General features: G+C 40.4%; 1 protein-coding gene across 1 annotated transcript in view; it reads right to left on the bottom strand.

The window, feature by feature from the left end:
* The window catches only part of LOC124556458 (synaptotagmin-14), a 579,934-nt gene that overhangs the window by 145,714 nt on the left and 418,401 nt on the right, over nt 1-15,819 (bottom strand). The window lies entirely within an intron of this gene.

Raw genomic sequence — 15,819 nt, forward strand, 5'->3', positions numbered from 1 at the left:
CAAAGTTTGATAATAGAAGCCAGAAGGACAGGAAGATTCTACGAGGAAGCCCACACTGGAGAAGAAAGATCTCACAGAGTGGACAGATACGGAGACTTAAGCAGCAGTTTAGAGACGATCTGCAGCAGGCAGGTATAGACAATCGGAAACAATTTGTGAGATAGAACCGACATCTTGACCCACGGGGTACGCTGTATCAAATCGTCTCTCAAAAGATAAAATCTCTGACAACGTTATCAACTCTAAAACGAGCAGACGGTCGATTAACGTTGGGGAATCCCCAAAACGAGTTGTGAAGTGAAGATTTAAAGCAAGTACATCGATGTTTTGTCACACAAGTAGGTAATGTTTATGTCCTAGAGTGTAACTAGTTTGTATTACAGACGTGTTTCCGTACAAGTGTAACCTCTCCGCTAAATAAAACTGGTAGTAAGACGAGCTGCTCCGAAATTTGAGTCTTATTCACTAATACATCTCGTTAATGTTAAGACCAGAGAGGGACGACAGTAGAAGTGTTGGGGAACTGATCGGTCTATAAGGGAGGATAATATTAAGCAGTCAGCTTATTTATTTTATAGGTTAATCGGAGGAAAGGAGGAAAGGAGAAATAGAAAAATCCAGCTAATGAAGCAGGGCGAAAGGGAATACAAACGTGTAAAAAATGATTTTGACAGGATCTGAAAAATGGCTAAACAGGAGTGGCTAGAAGACAAATGTAAAGATTTAGAAGAATATTTCACTAAGGGAAAGACAGATACCACCTGCAGGAAAATTAAAGAGGCCTTTGGGGAAAAGAGAAGCAGATGTATGAACATCAAAAGCTCAGATGGAAAACCAGTACTAAGCAAAGGAGGGAAAGCTGAGAGGTTGAAGGAGTATATACAGGGTACATACAATAGAAATGAACTTGAAGGCAATGCTATACAAATGGAAGAGGACAGAGATTAATATGAGATGGGAGATATGATACTGCAAGAAATTGACAAAGCACTGAAAAACCTATTTCCAGTTCAAAAGAAAGCAGTTGCTGATAGGTATGCAAATTACCGGACTATCAGTTTAATAAGTCGTGGCTGCAAAATATTAACACAAATTCCTCACAGAAAAATGTAAAAGCTGGTACAAACCGACCTCGGGGAAGAGCAATTTGGATTTCGGAAAAATGTAGGAACAAGAGAGGCAATACTGACCCTAAGACTTATCTTATAAGTTAGGTTAAGGAAGGGCAAACCTACGCTTATAGTATTAGTAGACTAAGTGGAAGCTTTTGACAATGATGACGGGAATACTATCTTTGAAATTCTGAAGGTAGCAGGGATAAAATAGGGGACCGAAAGGCTAGTTACAACTTTTAAATAAACCAGATGGCTGTTGCAAGAGTCGAATGGCATCAAAGGGAAGCAGTGGTTGAGAAGGGATTGAGACAGGGTTGTAGCCTATCCCTGATGTTATTCAGTCTGTATATTGAGCAAGCAGCAAAGGAAACAAAAGAAAAATTTGGAGTATGAATTAAAGTTCAGGGAGAAGAAATAAAAACTTTGAGGTTTGCCAATGACTTCGTAATTTTGTCAGAGCGCCCAAAGGACTTGAAAGAGCAGTTGAACGGAATGGACAGGTTCTTGAAAGGAGGACAATGGGATGTAGTCCAGTCAAATTTTTTTTGGTTTCCTTTATTCCAATGCTCGACATACGAATTGAATAATCTCAGGGATAAGTTACAACCTTGTCTCAATCCATTCTCAACCACCGTTTTTCTTTCATACCCCTCGACTATTATAATTACTGCCTGGGTTCTGTACAAGTTGTAGACAGCCTCTCTATTCCTGTACTTCACCCTGCTTCCTTTATAGTTTCAAATAGTGTATTCCAGTCAACTTTTTCAAAATCTTTCGCTTTGTCTAAAAATGCTATAAACGTAAGTTTGCTTTGCCCTAATTTATGTTCTATCAGTATTGCCTTGCGTGTTCCTAAATTTCTCCAAAGTGCAAACTGATGTTCCCCAATGTCAACTTATACCAGTTTATCCATTCTTCTGTATAAAATTCGTGTTAGTACTTCGAACCCATGACTTATCAAGCTGATTGTTTGGTAATATTCACACCTGTCAGTCCCTGCTTTCTTTGTAATTCTTACATTTCACTTGCCTCACACTTTTTGCATACCAGGTCGGACATTTTGTCGTGGTTGGTTCTCATAAGAATATTAGTACTCCTGACTAAATGCCATCTACTCCAGGGGCCTTATTTCGACTTAGCTCTTACAGCATTGTGTCAAATTCTTCTAGCTTTGTAATATCTACTGTTTGCTCTTCATCTGCGTCCTCTTCTCTTTCTAAAATATTGCCTTGAAGTCCATTTTCCTTGTCCAGCCCCTCTATATACTCCTTCCACCATTCAGCTTCCCCTTATTTGCTTAGTACTGATTTTCTAGCTGTGTTCTTGATATTCATACAGCTGCTTTTCTTTTGTACAAAGACCTCTTTAATTTTTCCTGTAGGCGATATCTATCTTTTCTCTAGTTATGCATGCGTCTAAATTCTTTCATTTGTTCTCTAACTCTCCCTGATTATTTATTTTGCACTTCCCATCAGTCTTACTTGTATACGTTTGTATTTCTTTTCACCTATTACATTTGCTGCGTTCTTGTATTTTCTCCTTTCATCAGTTAAATTCGCCGGCCGGAGTGGCCGAGCGGTTCTAGGCGCTACAGTCTGGAACCGCGGGACCGCTACGGTCGCAGGTTCGAATCCTGCCTCGGGCATGGATGTGTGTGATGTCCTTAGGTTAGTTAGGTTTAAGTAGTTCTAAGTTCTAGGGGACTGATGACCTTAGAAGTTAAGTCCCATAGTGCTCAGAGCCATCAGTTAAATTCAGTATATCTTGACTTGTGTACGGATTTCTACTAGGCCTTGTCTTTTTAGCTATTTGATCCTCTGCTGCCTTCACTATTTCACCTTTGAAAGCTACCTATTCGTCTTCTACTATATTCCTTTCCTCCGTTTCAATCAATCATTGCCTAACTCTCTCTCTGAAACTCTCAATAGCTTCTCGTTATTTCAATTTATGCAGGTCCCAGCTCCTTAATTTCCTATCGTTTTTCAAATTCTTAACTTTTAATTTACCGTTCATAATCAATAAATTCAGGCCAGATTTCACATCTGCTGCTGGAAGTATCTTACAGTTTAAAATCTGGTTCAGAAATTTCTGCCTTACTGTTATATAATCAACATGAAATCTTCCTGTGTCTCCACGTATCTTCCATGTATACAGCCTTCTTTCATGCTTCTTAACCAAGTGTTAGCGATGATAAAATTATCCTCCGTGCGTAATTCTAGCAGGTAGCTTCCTCTTTCATTCTTTTCCACTAGGCCATATACACCTGCTATTTTTCCTTTTCTTCCATTTCCTATTATTGAACTCCAGTTCTTCATCACAGTTCAGTTAAATTTTCCTCCCCTTTAACTATATAAATAATTTCTTTTGTATCATCATGCAGTTTTTCATTCTCTTCATCATTTGAGGAGCTAAGCAGTATATAAACGTGTACAATTGTGGTGAGTGTCAGGTTCATTTTTACCTTGGTTACAATAATGCATTCGCTGTGCTGTTCACAGTAGCTTACGTGCGTTTCTATTTTCTTATTCATTATTAGACCTACTCTTGCAATGCCCCTATTTTAATTTGTAATTGTAGCCGTTCACCTACCTGACCAGAAGTCTTGTTCCTCCTGGCATCGAACTTCACTAACTGCCACTACATCTGACATCAACCTATCCATTTCCCTTTTTGAATTTTCTAAACTACCTGCCCGATGAAGGTATCTTACATTCCATGTGACGATCAGTAGAAAGCCAGATTTGTTTCGTCGTGAGTAGTCCCCGCCCATAGATATGAATGAAGGGCTCTTTTAACCCCAAAATATTTTACCCAAGATGATGCCATCGTTGTGTAACCATACAGTAAAACTGCATCACCCCAGGAAAAATAATGGCTGTAATTTCCTCTCGCTTTCATCTGGTTGCAGTATCAGCACAGTAAGACAATTTTGATTGATATTACAAGGCCAGATCAGTCAATCATTCAGACTGTTGCTCCTGCAACTACTGAAAAGACTGCTGCCCTTCTTCAGGGATGACACATTTGTCTGGACTCTCAGAAAATACGCCTCCATTATAGTTGCATCTAAGGTTCAGATATCTGTATTGCTGAGGCACTCGAAGCCAACCACAATGGCAAGGTTCATGGTTCATTGGGTGCGGGGGACAAGGGGGGGGGGGGGGAAATTAGGTGTAATAATTGGGAATAATATTGCATTGGATGTATTGATGTATATTGTACAATCAGTCGCCGATTGTAGAAAAAAAATGTTGTTGATAATAATACTTTGCACAAGAATGAATAAAACCTGTATTTAAATTATAGGTTACAGACATTATTAGCTCTGAGCACTATGGGACCTAACATCTGAGGTCATCAGTCCCCTAGAACTTAGAGCTACTTAAACCTAACTAACCTAAGGACATCACACACATCCATGCCTGAGGCAGGATTCGAACCTGCGACCGTAGTGGTCGCCCAGTTCCAGACTGAAGCGCCTAGAACCGCTCGGCCACTACGGCTGGCTACAGGCAATATTGTATCAAATAAATAAATAAATACTATATTTCTTAGAAGTCTTACATTCAATGTTGGAAAATCTTTTTGCTTTTGATAATTAAGGATATTCATTTCTCAGTCAATCAATAGGTTAATTTGTGTGTACCTACAGGAAACACCGCATGAGTTCACATATCTACGAGGTGACTTCAAAAAGTAAGTTACACGTTATTATGGCAGGCCCACTAATTTTGTAGAGTACTGCGCTGCAGTTAATAGTGACACAAATATGTGAATATTTTTCAGAATAGTAATCACGTCCCTCTATACAATGAGCGGCACGTTCTAGCAGTTATTCAGTTACTTGACGACATAAACCTGCTCCTTGATCACAGAGCCATTCAAGAACCATTGTGTGAATCTTCTTTGGTGGCAAATCTGTTACTGTTGGCAGTCAGTTCCTCGACTGCCTGGACACAGTCGTCTATGGTCCCTGTTGATGGCCTTCTTTGCTACTCAGCATCACCCATGTCAGTTTGGCCTTGGTCAGTTGTGGGCATGATTTCACAATGGTTAGATGCAATATTGCATTTGGTCCATGTATCGGCATAATTTAGCGGTGAATCACATGCAGTTTAGATGCACTACCCACAAGAATTATACAGTCCCACGTACTTGAACTGTGGAATTTGTTTCAAATTATTGCACCATTTCATTCCCACAATTGATGCACCTGTCACCTGTACCGCAGCAGAACTGTCTCTATAGAAAACCCGTAACAAGTAATCTCTTCTCACAACGCACCTCTCCTGTTGCACAACGGTATTAGGGTGTTTTTTTGTGACTGCCCCATCGCCTTTACACTGAGATGTGTAGTAAAAACGAAAATAGATTAACTGGTCACTCTAGAAGTACTTCAATCTCTCTCTCGTTTAGCTCTTGGGTTACTCCTGTTGTAATAATAGGAGACCAATGGAACATTACAGTTGAGTGTTGAGTTCAGACCGTATTAGTGCTCAAACAGATATTGATTCCAACTCTATTCCACAGCTGGATGCATTATTTTGTAAAGTAAATAGAGAAGAATGCTCTTCGAGAAACGATTTGTCTGATGCCTGTCTACTGCAGATTCTTAGATAGCCCAAACATAGAATGAAATTTTCACTCTACAGCAGAGTGTGCGCTGATATGAAACTTCCTGGCAGAATAAAACTGTGTGTCGGACCGAGACTCAAACTCAGAACCTTTGCCTTTCGCAGGAAAGTGCTCTACCAACTGAGCTACCCAAGCACGACTCACGACCAGTCCTCACAGCCTTAATTCCGCCAGTACCTCGTCTCCTACCTTCCAAACTTCGCAGAAGCTCTCCTGCATACCTTGAAGAACTAGCACTCCTGGAAGAAAGGATACTGGCGAAATTAAAGCTGTGAGGATGGGGCGCGAGTCGTGCTTGGATAGCTCAGTTGGTAGAGCACTTGCTGGCGAAAGGCAAAGGTCCTGAGTTCGAGTCTCGGTCCGGCGCACAGTTTTAATCTGCCAGGAAGTTTCAAACCAAACATATTTTGGTATGTACTATACCAGTTTACATCTATCTGTATGTTATGAAAAGTACGATACCAGGTCGAAATTTTTCGAGATATCTAAACAATTATTTCTTGTGTTTCGTCACTATAGATGTAAAAGTATGCTGTTTGGACTAGCTAGTACACCCGCCATATCTGAGCGCACTTTACTGATAGAACAACCCGCTCAACACAGCTGATGCACACAATTTACTTAAATTGCATCACCACAGAAAGTCACACCAAGAATTGGGAATTTGGGACTGCTTCTCTCACGTCTTCCCTGCCGCTAAAAAACTTCAAAGTATTGGGTTGGTGCGTAAGTTCGTAGTGTTTACCACAGTTTTTCAAAAACAACAGATACACATAATGGAGACTTTGTTCATCAAAATGGACTTTACAACTTCGGAATGATATCGAAATTTATTGAGATAACATGCAGAATCGGCAGAGGTATCATTTTATAGGAAATAACCTCAAGTTTCATATTAAAGTGTCAAATGTAATTTCGGTTCGATTTAACTACCATTTATGATGCGCCAAACATCCCACCGGTAATCAATTTCTTCCCAAACTCGTTGTAGCAAATCTGGTGTAACTTGTGCAATGGCAGCGTAAATTCAGTTTTCAGGTCTGCTACATTTGGAGTAGGGAAGGAACATATGCACGGCCTTCAATGAAACGCCACAGAAAGAAATCCAGTGTTGTCAAGTCTGAGGAGCGAAGTGGCGATGTGACTGGTCCTTCATGGCCAATCCACTGACCTGAGAAGTTATCATCGAGGAAACTTCGAACTTCCACGAGGAAATAAGGTGGTGTATCGTCTTGCTAGTAGTAAACCGTCCCGTCTTGGGCATCTTCATAGATCTGTGTAAGTAAAAAGTTTACAGGAGTATGCAGATACACAATACCAGTGACAGTTTTCTCCACGAAGAAGAAAGAGCAGTACACTTTCACTTTGATTAGGGCAAAGAACACGTTAACTATGCGGCAGTCACGAACGTGATCCAGGGTTTCATTTGTGTTTACACCGAACGGTTGTGCACGGTTCGTTTCATGAAACCAAAACACACAGCGAGTACACTCCTCACCGGCGAAAGTTGTCATTTTAACTGTGGACTATGCTGGCGCTCCTGGTGGCGGGATGAAGTACTGATGCATTAGATGAACGAAATTTGAGGTTGCTTACTACAAAATGACACATCCACCGATTCTGAAAGTTATCTCAATAAATTTCTGTATCATTCGAAAGTTGTAAAGTCATTTCTGCCTCATCCTGTATAATCTCCTTCACTACTTGTCAGAGACTGCTAGCTCTGGGTAACTGTTCTACTCCACGACTATAGAAATCGCGCGTTTTGAGGCGAAGAACTCATCGAGCAATGTTCGAAGCGCATTTTCATCCGGAAAGGAAGTGCCTTAAAGATTCTTCGATAGAGAGTGCAAAAGGTGAGAATCTGAGGCCGCAATATCAAGTGAATAAGGTGTGTGAGGAACGAATTCCCAACCCAACTCCTGTACAGTGTTTCTTGTCAGTCTAGCAGAATGCTCGGTAGGCGTTATGGTGGAGCAGCATCACTTCACACAGTCTTCCTGGTCGTTGTTCTTGGAATGTGTCTGCAAGACGTCTCAGTTGTCGACAATAAATGTCAGCAGTAGTGGTTACACCTTGGGGAAGTCATTCGTTGTTCACTACACCATCGTTGTTTCACCAGATGCATAACATTATCTCTTGTGGATGTGCACATGTGTTTGAACAGGGAGTTGCTGCTTTGTTTGGGCTCAACCATTCCTTTCTTTTCCTTGTGTTAGCATAAGGACACCACTTCTTGTCACCAGTAACGATACAGGATAAGAATGGTTGATGTTGTTCATGAGCCAATTGATGATGCGCAAGCAGAGATGGACATATGGCCACAGCCCAGTTATTATGGTTTTTGCTTATAGCATGTGGTACCATTACACCCGATTTTTGAACCTTCCCCATTACATGCAAATGTCGCACAATGGTGGAACGATTACAGTTTACCACTTCTGCCAGTTCTCGAGTTCACTGATGTGGTGCATTGTGGAGTAATACGTTTAAAGATCTACACCATACTCCAAAGGTCTTACCGGATGTGTGGAGTCCCTAATGTCCTTAGCGCGAGAAAATCCTTTTCTTACCGTACTGTGTCCAATCGCATTATCCCCTTACACAGCACAAAAGTTTCTGGCTGCCCCTGCTGCTGTCACCCCTCTATTCAACACAGGAACACAGGAATAAGAATGCGTCGGAAATGTCCCGATTTCTCCAATTTGCACTCCATTTTCTAGTTTCCATGACACCACTCACTATCTCTAAATCACAATATGTAAACTCAGATAACGACAGTAACTACAAATGATAAATATTGATAGTTAAATGAATCCAAAACGACTGTAATACCAACACACAAAACAAAACCACTATGGGCTTGTACATAAACTTCATAGTTAAACCATTTTTACGAAAAAGGAGTTATTACACATGATTTCTTGTGCGCGAAGTGGAAATCTCACAGTCCCTAAATTTGTTGTGTACGAAGGAGGTCTCATTAAATTGGACATATGCATGTTACTAGGGGTTTTGGTACAGAAAAACTAAGATTCCTACATTACTTGGCTAGATACACACCATGCAAACTTTTGCCCTTGCTTTTGGAGCCTTACATCATGAAGTTCAGGCGCTACTGCTCCATGGAGATTCAATCTGAATCAAGGATCCGACTGCTAACAAACCACAACGTCTGGCCCCTGCATATAAAAACTACTTGCTGATAAAACGTGAGGCACTGGACATTATACATAGCCACAGAAGGAATACATTTTCTTTGTATGGAATGAAATATCATATTGTTACTAATTATAAATAAAACCTTATCGATATCAAAACCCATTTGCCAGAAAAATCTCAAATTTGATAATGTTAAGAAATACTTGTTAAGAAATATAAATAAGGCAAACAATCTTGAAAACGATGTTGTAGAAAGAGAAGGAGAAGTAAATGATGATGGTATAGGAGATATGATATAGCGAGAAGTATGTGACACAACTCTGAAACACCTAAGTCAAAACAAGGCTCTTGGAGTGGATGACATTTCTTTAGAATTATTGAAAGTGGTGGAGAATCAACCACAACAAAACTATTTCATCTGTTATCCAAGGTATATGAACCATCGACCGTAAAATACTTAGGAGTTACTATCCGGAGCGATCTGAAGTGGAATGATCACATAAAACAAATAGTGGGAAAAGCAGGCGCCAGGTTGAGATTCATAGGAAGAATTCTAAGAAAATGTGACTCATCGACGAAAGAAGTAGCTTACAAAACGCTTGTTCGTCCGATTCTTGAGTATTGCTCATCAGTATGGGACCCTTACCAGGTTGGATTAATAGAAGAGATAGACATGATCCAGCGAAAAGCAGCGCGATTCGTCATGGGGACATTTAGTCAGCGCGAGAGCGTTACGGAGATGCTGAACAAGCTCCAGTGGCGGACACTTCAAGAAAGGCGTTACGCAATACGGAGAGGTTTATTATCGAAATTACGAGAGAGCACATTCCGGGAAGAGATGGGCAACATATTACTACCGCCCACATATATCTCGCGTAATGATCACAACGAAAAGATCCGAGAAATTAGAGCAAATACGGAGACTTACAAGCAGTCGTTCTTCCCACGCACAATTCGTGAATGGAACAGGGAAGGGGGGATCAGATAGTGGTACAATAAGTACCCTCCGCCACACACCGTAAGGTGGCTCGCGGAGTATAGATGTAGATGTAGATGTAGACATCAGTTTAGTGAGTCATGGTTCCAAAATACTGGCTTGAATTCTAGAAGAACATTTTGGGTTCCATAGAAATACCGGGTGACTCCGTAATTGTGTTACAAACATTCAAAGATGATGGAGAAGGGTAAATGTATGAATCTGAGGTAAAGAATCCTAGCATGGATACGACTGACTCGAATGGTAAGATCGAAAATCTACTCAAGCGCAGCCTTAGCAGTATTCAAAATAAGGGCCTCAACTTCCAAACCCTGATGATAACCTACCGAATTCCCAATAAATACTTCTTAAAAGCCTTTGATAATTTCCCCTGTTGATGGACTAGTAAGTGACTTGATGTCAGAGAGACCAAAAATACTAAGTCTACAGTGCAGCAATAATGATTTCCATGTACCTGCACAACCTGCAACATTTATTACAAGTGTTCAAAATTGCGTCCCCCACGATCTCCCTCAGTCGTATAAATCTCTGTCATAACTGATCTAGTAGATCAACAGTGTCGCAGGCAGTGAGCATTCTTGCCAGGAGATCCTCCTCAGTTTACACAGGTGTCTCATACGCAAGACTTTTCATATGACCCTACAAGAAGAAGTCAGTTATGATGAGATCAAGTGAATGTGCTGGCCATGAACCAGGACCTCCTTTGCCTATCCACTTTTCAGGGAAGGTCTGGTCCATGTGTTCACAAACCCTCAGTCCAAAGTGAGGTGGGTCTCCATCATGTTCAAACCACATGGGTATATGAATAACAAAGGGGTGTGTTCCAGGAACATGGGTACTTGTATGTGATAAACATTGTGTACACTGATGCATTTAAGTGGGGAAGAAGAAGAAATGGGCCTAGTATTTAGCCAATGAATATGACTGCAACCCTTGTACTGATAATCTGTATCGATGACTCTTGACAGTTGTAGCATACAGATTCTCATCAGCCCAAATATGACTATTGCGCCAAATTAGCTTTCCGTCTCTGGTAAAACAGGCTTCACCCATGAAAAGCACATATTCAAGAAAGCAGGGATCGACTGTAAGGCACTGCAAGAACCATTGGCTGAAAACGACATTAGATCAGAAGTCAGCAGGAGTCAAAGCAAGCACATTCTGTGGGTGATAGACGTGTAGCCATGATTCCATAAATCTCGCCTCGCAGTGATCTGCAAAACATTCATTTCACATGCAGCCGATCGACTGCTGATTGTTGGAGCCTCATCCAAGTGTCTTTCAATTCAGGAGTCTGCATAGTTCGTCATTCTTCTTGGTTGTTGTACTGTAGTACCAAATGCCTTGTTTCATTTAATTGCTGGAACATTCTTGGAAATGTGATGAATGTTGGATCTGTTGTATGCAGGTATTTAGTTCCATACAACCTTTGCATTTCTCTACTGCTGCCATTTTCTTGTCCTTACACAAAAATCGTGTCTGTGACCTCTATCACCGTGTGTGTTAGTACTTTAACTTCTAAACACAGAGTGCAGTCTGCTACAGTACAGACATTGTGCACCAGAATTACACATACCAGTACACAGTATGCCATCTGCATTGCACTAGTTGAGTTATTATCCCAACCTCTACATGTAAGTGCTCGTTGGGACTGCTAGCCTACAATCTTGGCAACAACAGTACCAGTACATGTATTCAAATGCCAGGGACATCAAAACAGTTTTCACCTTTCGAATTGCACTTTTCCTTTCCAGGGTTCCTTACTTCAGACTGATATATTTTCCATTCTCCATCATCCCTAACAGTTTGTAACTCCAACACAGTATCAACCAGTACAGTAACACTTGGTGCAATACTGATTCTATGGCTAGACTGTAGAACGACAAACCTACATTTATAGCACTTGTAGATTTAGACAAGGCTTTTGACAGTGTTGGCTGGAATACAGTCTTTGAAATTCTGAACCTAATAGGGATAAAATACGGAGAGTGGAAGGTATCAGACTGCAATTATAAGAATTGAAGGTCATGAAACAGGAACAGTAGTTAGAAAAGTCTGACATGAAGTTTTAGCCTACCCTCTTATTATGGTATGCAGTCTGAACATGGAGCAATCAGAAAATTAAATCAAGGAGACATTTGGAAAAGAGAATTAAAGTTCAGGGAGAATAAATAAAAACAATGAGGATTGATGGTGAAACTAAAACTTCGTCAGAAATGGCAAATAGCTAGGAAGATCAACTGAACAGAATGGATATTACTTTGAAAAGAGATTGTAAGATTAAGGCAAACAAAAGTAGAACAAGGGTAATTGAATGTAGTCGAATAAAATCAGGCATTGTTGAGGGAATTGGAGTAGAAAATTAAACACTAAGACTTTTGCTATTTGGGCAGCCAAACAACTGTTGACAACTGACAAAGGCAGGATATAAAATGCAGACTGGCAGTAGCAAGAAAAGCGTTTCTGAAAAACAGAAATTTGTTAACATGACTACAAATTTAAATGCTTGGAAGTCCTATATGAAGGTATTCACTCGAGTATGGCCTGGTACAGAAGTGAAATGCGGATGATAAACAGTTCAGGCATGAAGAAATTTGAAGCTTTTGAAATGTGTTGCTACAGAAGCATATTGAAGATTAGATGTGTAGATCAATAACTAATAAAATGGTACTTAACTGTACTGGAGAAAAAAGAAGGGATCAGTTGATAGGACACACCTTGAAGCATCAAGAAATCATCAATTTTTTAATGTAAATAAGTGTGCAGGTAGAAATTGTAGAGACAGACTAGCAGGTTCATAATGGACATTGGTTGCTGTAGTTGCAGAGCAGTTAAAAGACTTGCACTGTATAAACTAGCATAAAGAGTGCTGCATCAAGTAAATCATTGAACTGAACACCACATCAACAACTACTACAATTATAAGGTCTATGTTATATCAATGTCTCAACATATTATTGCAGGTAACAAATGTTTTAGCACTGCTCCATTATGACCATTAGAAGATGCCGCAAATGAATGCCTTCATCTGCATTCTGAGAGTCCTTATTTACATACCATGGGGATCATTGCGGTGAATGCACCTTCCACATTTCCCATTTGTAGTTTGCTTTGAGTTCTCTACTACGGAAACAACAATGAAGCCTATGTAACAATTTTTTGCACTTGGAAGATTCCAACATGCATTTCCATAGACAATGGTCTACAATTTATCTCTCACCCATCTTCTGCATTTTGTATGAAGAAAATATAGATCTTTATACAAAGTTTCAACAATAGACCAATGAGAATGGGTATGAGAATGATGTGAAACTCAAAAAACAACAGTGCTGTAATCGACAAGAAGGTCAACCTTTGGAGACTCCCGTTACATTGTTCTTCACGTCAGACAGGTCAACACTGAGAAATTATAATGGCAAAAATATTTCATGAATGGCCCTACATCATTACCTACATCTGTTACAGTCAAGACTTCGAGCACAGGGTCATGCTCTTTATGTCCCTGGTGTGTGTGTATGTGTGCATGTGTGTTAACTTGCACAATTGGACAGACACTGAGGTACAATTCTTCATTTGTGTGGCCATATTGTCCATAAAAGCTTTGTAATCATTGAAGGTATTTTAAAAACTGTCTTTGTAGCTACAAATTACGAGTTTTCTTGTACACTGCCCAAAAAAGAAAAAAAAATTAGTACACCTGGAAAGATTACATCAATTTTGATCTGATGATAGCATATGCCACCTGGAGGATAGTAATTGTACTGATAATGTTTTCACAGTTCTGCCAGCAGATGCCATTGTTACCTGAGCGCCATCTGTGTCTACCATTTATTAGGGAATGCTCACAGCCAGAACATAGAGTGTGGTGTAAATTTGTCAAGCAAGCAGGAAACTATGCCCCAGAGATGAACTCCTACAGCCAACTGAATGAGTTTGAATGGATCAGATTGTGGCCCTACAGGTGGCGGAATGGTCATTTTGGAGAAATGCCACACCAGTTGGATGTGCTGTGTCTGACGTACAATGATGCTGGAATCAGTGGTCACGTGAACATTCTCAAACACTTAGACAAGACTCTTGATGTCTGCACAGCACAGATGCCCACCATGATCATCGTATTGTAAGGGTAGCAGTGGTAGATTGTACAGCTGCCACAGCATAGATAAGACAGCTTGTGAGCTCAGGCATGTCAACACAAACCTTTGTGAACCAGTTATTAGCAATGGGACTATGGGTTTACTCACCTCTAGCCTGTCTTATGGCATGGCATCAATATGCACTGTTCTACTGGTGCCATCAGAGGATCACTTGGAAGATAGAATGATGCACCATGATATTCAGCAATCAAAGCAGATTCTACCTGCAAGCAAAATACGGGCGTTTGCACCTACGACATGGACCTGGTGACATCTGTCTTGTAGAGTTCATTCATCCAAGACACACTGGCCTCACAGCATGCCTTAAATGGTCTGAGATGCAATAAGTTACAACTCTCATTCACCTTTGGTGCTTATGGAGGATATGTTAACCAGCGCTCAGTACATGCAGAATGTTGTTAGACCCATTCTTTTGCCATTCTTGCAACAGCAAAGTGATGTGTTGTTCCATCAGGATACTGTTCATCTACACTCAGCCTGTGGAACTCTGAGCCCACTGCAAGACCTACAACAACTTCCCTGGTCAGCACAATCCCCGAATTTGTCACTTATCGCGCACATGAGGGATATGATGGGACAAGAAGTAACTCATACGACTCCTCAGCCAATATTTCATACAGAAATGAGCGAACAGGTCTAGCTGGCATGGCATAAAGTATCCCAGGATATTATACATCATCTATTCAATCAAATGGATTCCAGAACCAGCGCCTGCAATGTCGCCTGTGGAGGGTATACCATGCACTAAAATGGATTTTTCAGCATGGGTCAACACCTGGTACCTCAGAATTGCGTATTCTACTGACCTGTAACAAATTATTTGATGTACTCCATATATACTGTTGCAACAATAAATTGTGAGTGAACTGGAAACCTCTAAAAGGGTGTATTAATAGCTTTCGGCAGTGTAGACGCGAAGACAAATTTAAAATACCTTCAAGAACACAGATAAAAGTCTGCAAACACTATTTGTCAGCTGTCATATTTCTCTCCTCAATAAAATTTCTTGTTGGCCTAGGCAGTCGCTCGTTAATCGACGGCAGTTTTCACATACTGTAACTGTAACAATTTTGTGTAACAAATGAGATATCTTCAACTTGGTTCAGAGTATACTGAGATTTTCAGTTCCCTGCCTGAAGTTTATCAGCTACCTGTTATAAAATTTTGCAACACAATACAAAATTCCATTCTGAATTCGAGACAGGGATACGTAGTCTGCTGAAATGTCTGCATACTGTGATAGTGAACTGTACAGTTTATCCTAAAACCCACTCTTGTTATGAACCACATAGGCCTATTCCATTAGCGAGTAAATGTACTGACAGACAAGTGTAAGAATCCCTATATCCCTGACAATGTTGCAAGGTGATCCCTTATCAAATTGACAAAATATTCTGACTTCATTCATCTGAAGAATAAATATTTTTATTTTACCTACACTACAGTACCACATAAGATTATGGCATAGTACAGCACCGAGTCAACAATAATTTTGTTTAAGTCTATTGTGTCTCTTTTAATAACAATTTCGTTTGAAAAATTTTTTCTCTGCAGCAGAGTGTGCTGATATGAAACTTCCTGGCAGATTAAAACTGTATGCTGGACAGGGAAATCGAACTCGGGACCTATGCGTTTTGCAAGCAAGTGCTCCGCCGACTGAGCTACTCAAGCACAACTCAGGACCCTTCCTCACCGCTTCCTTCTGCCACAGTGAGTCGTGCTTGGGTAGCTCAGGCGATAGAGCTCTTGCACG

This window comes from Schistocerca americana, chromosome 1, assembly GCF_021461395.2.
Source record: "Schistocerca americana isolate TAMUIC-IGC-003095 chromosome 1, iqSchAmer2.1, whole genome shotgun sequence".
Taxonomy (NCBI): Eukaryota; Metazoa; Arthropoda; class Insecta; order Orthoptera; family Acrididae; genus Schistocerca; species Schistocerca americana.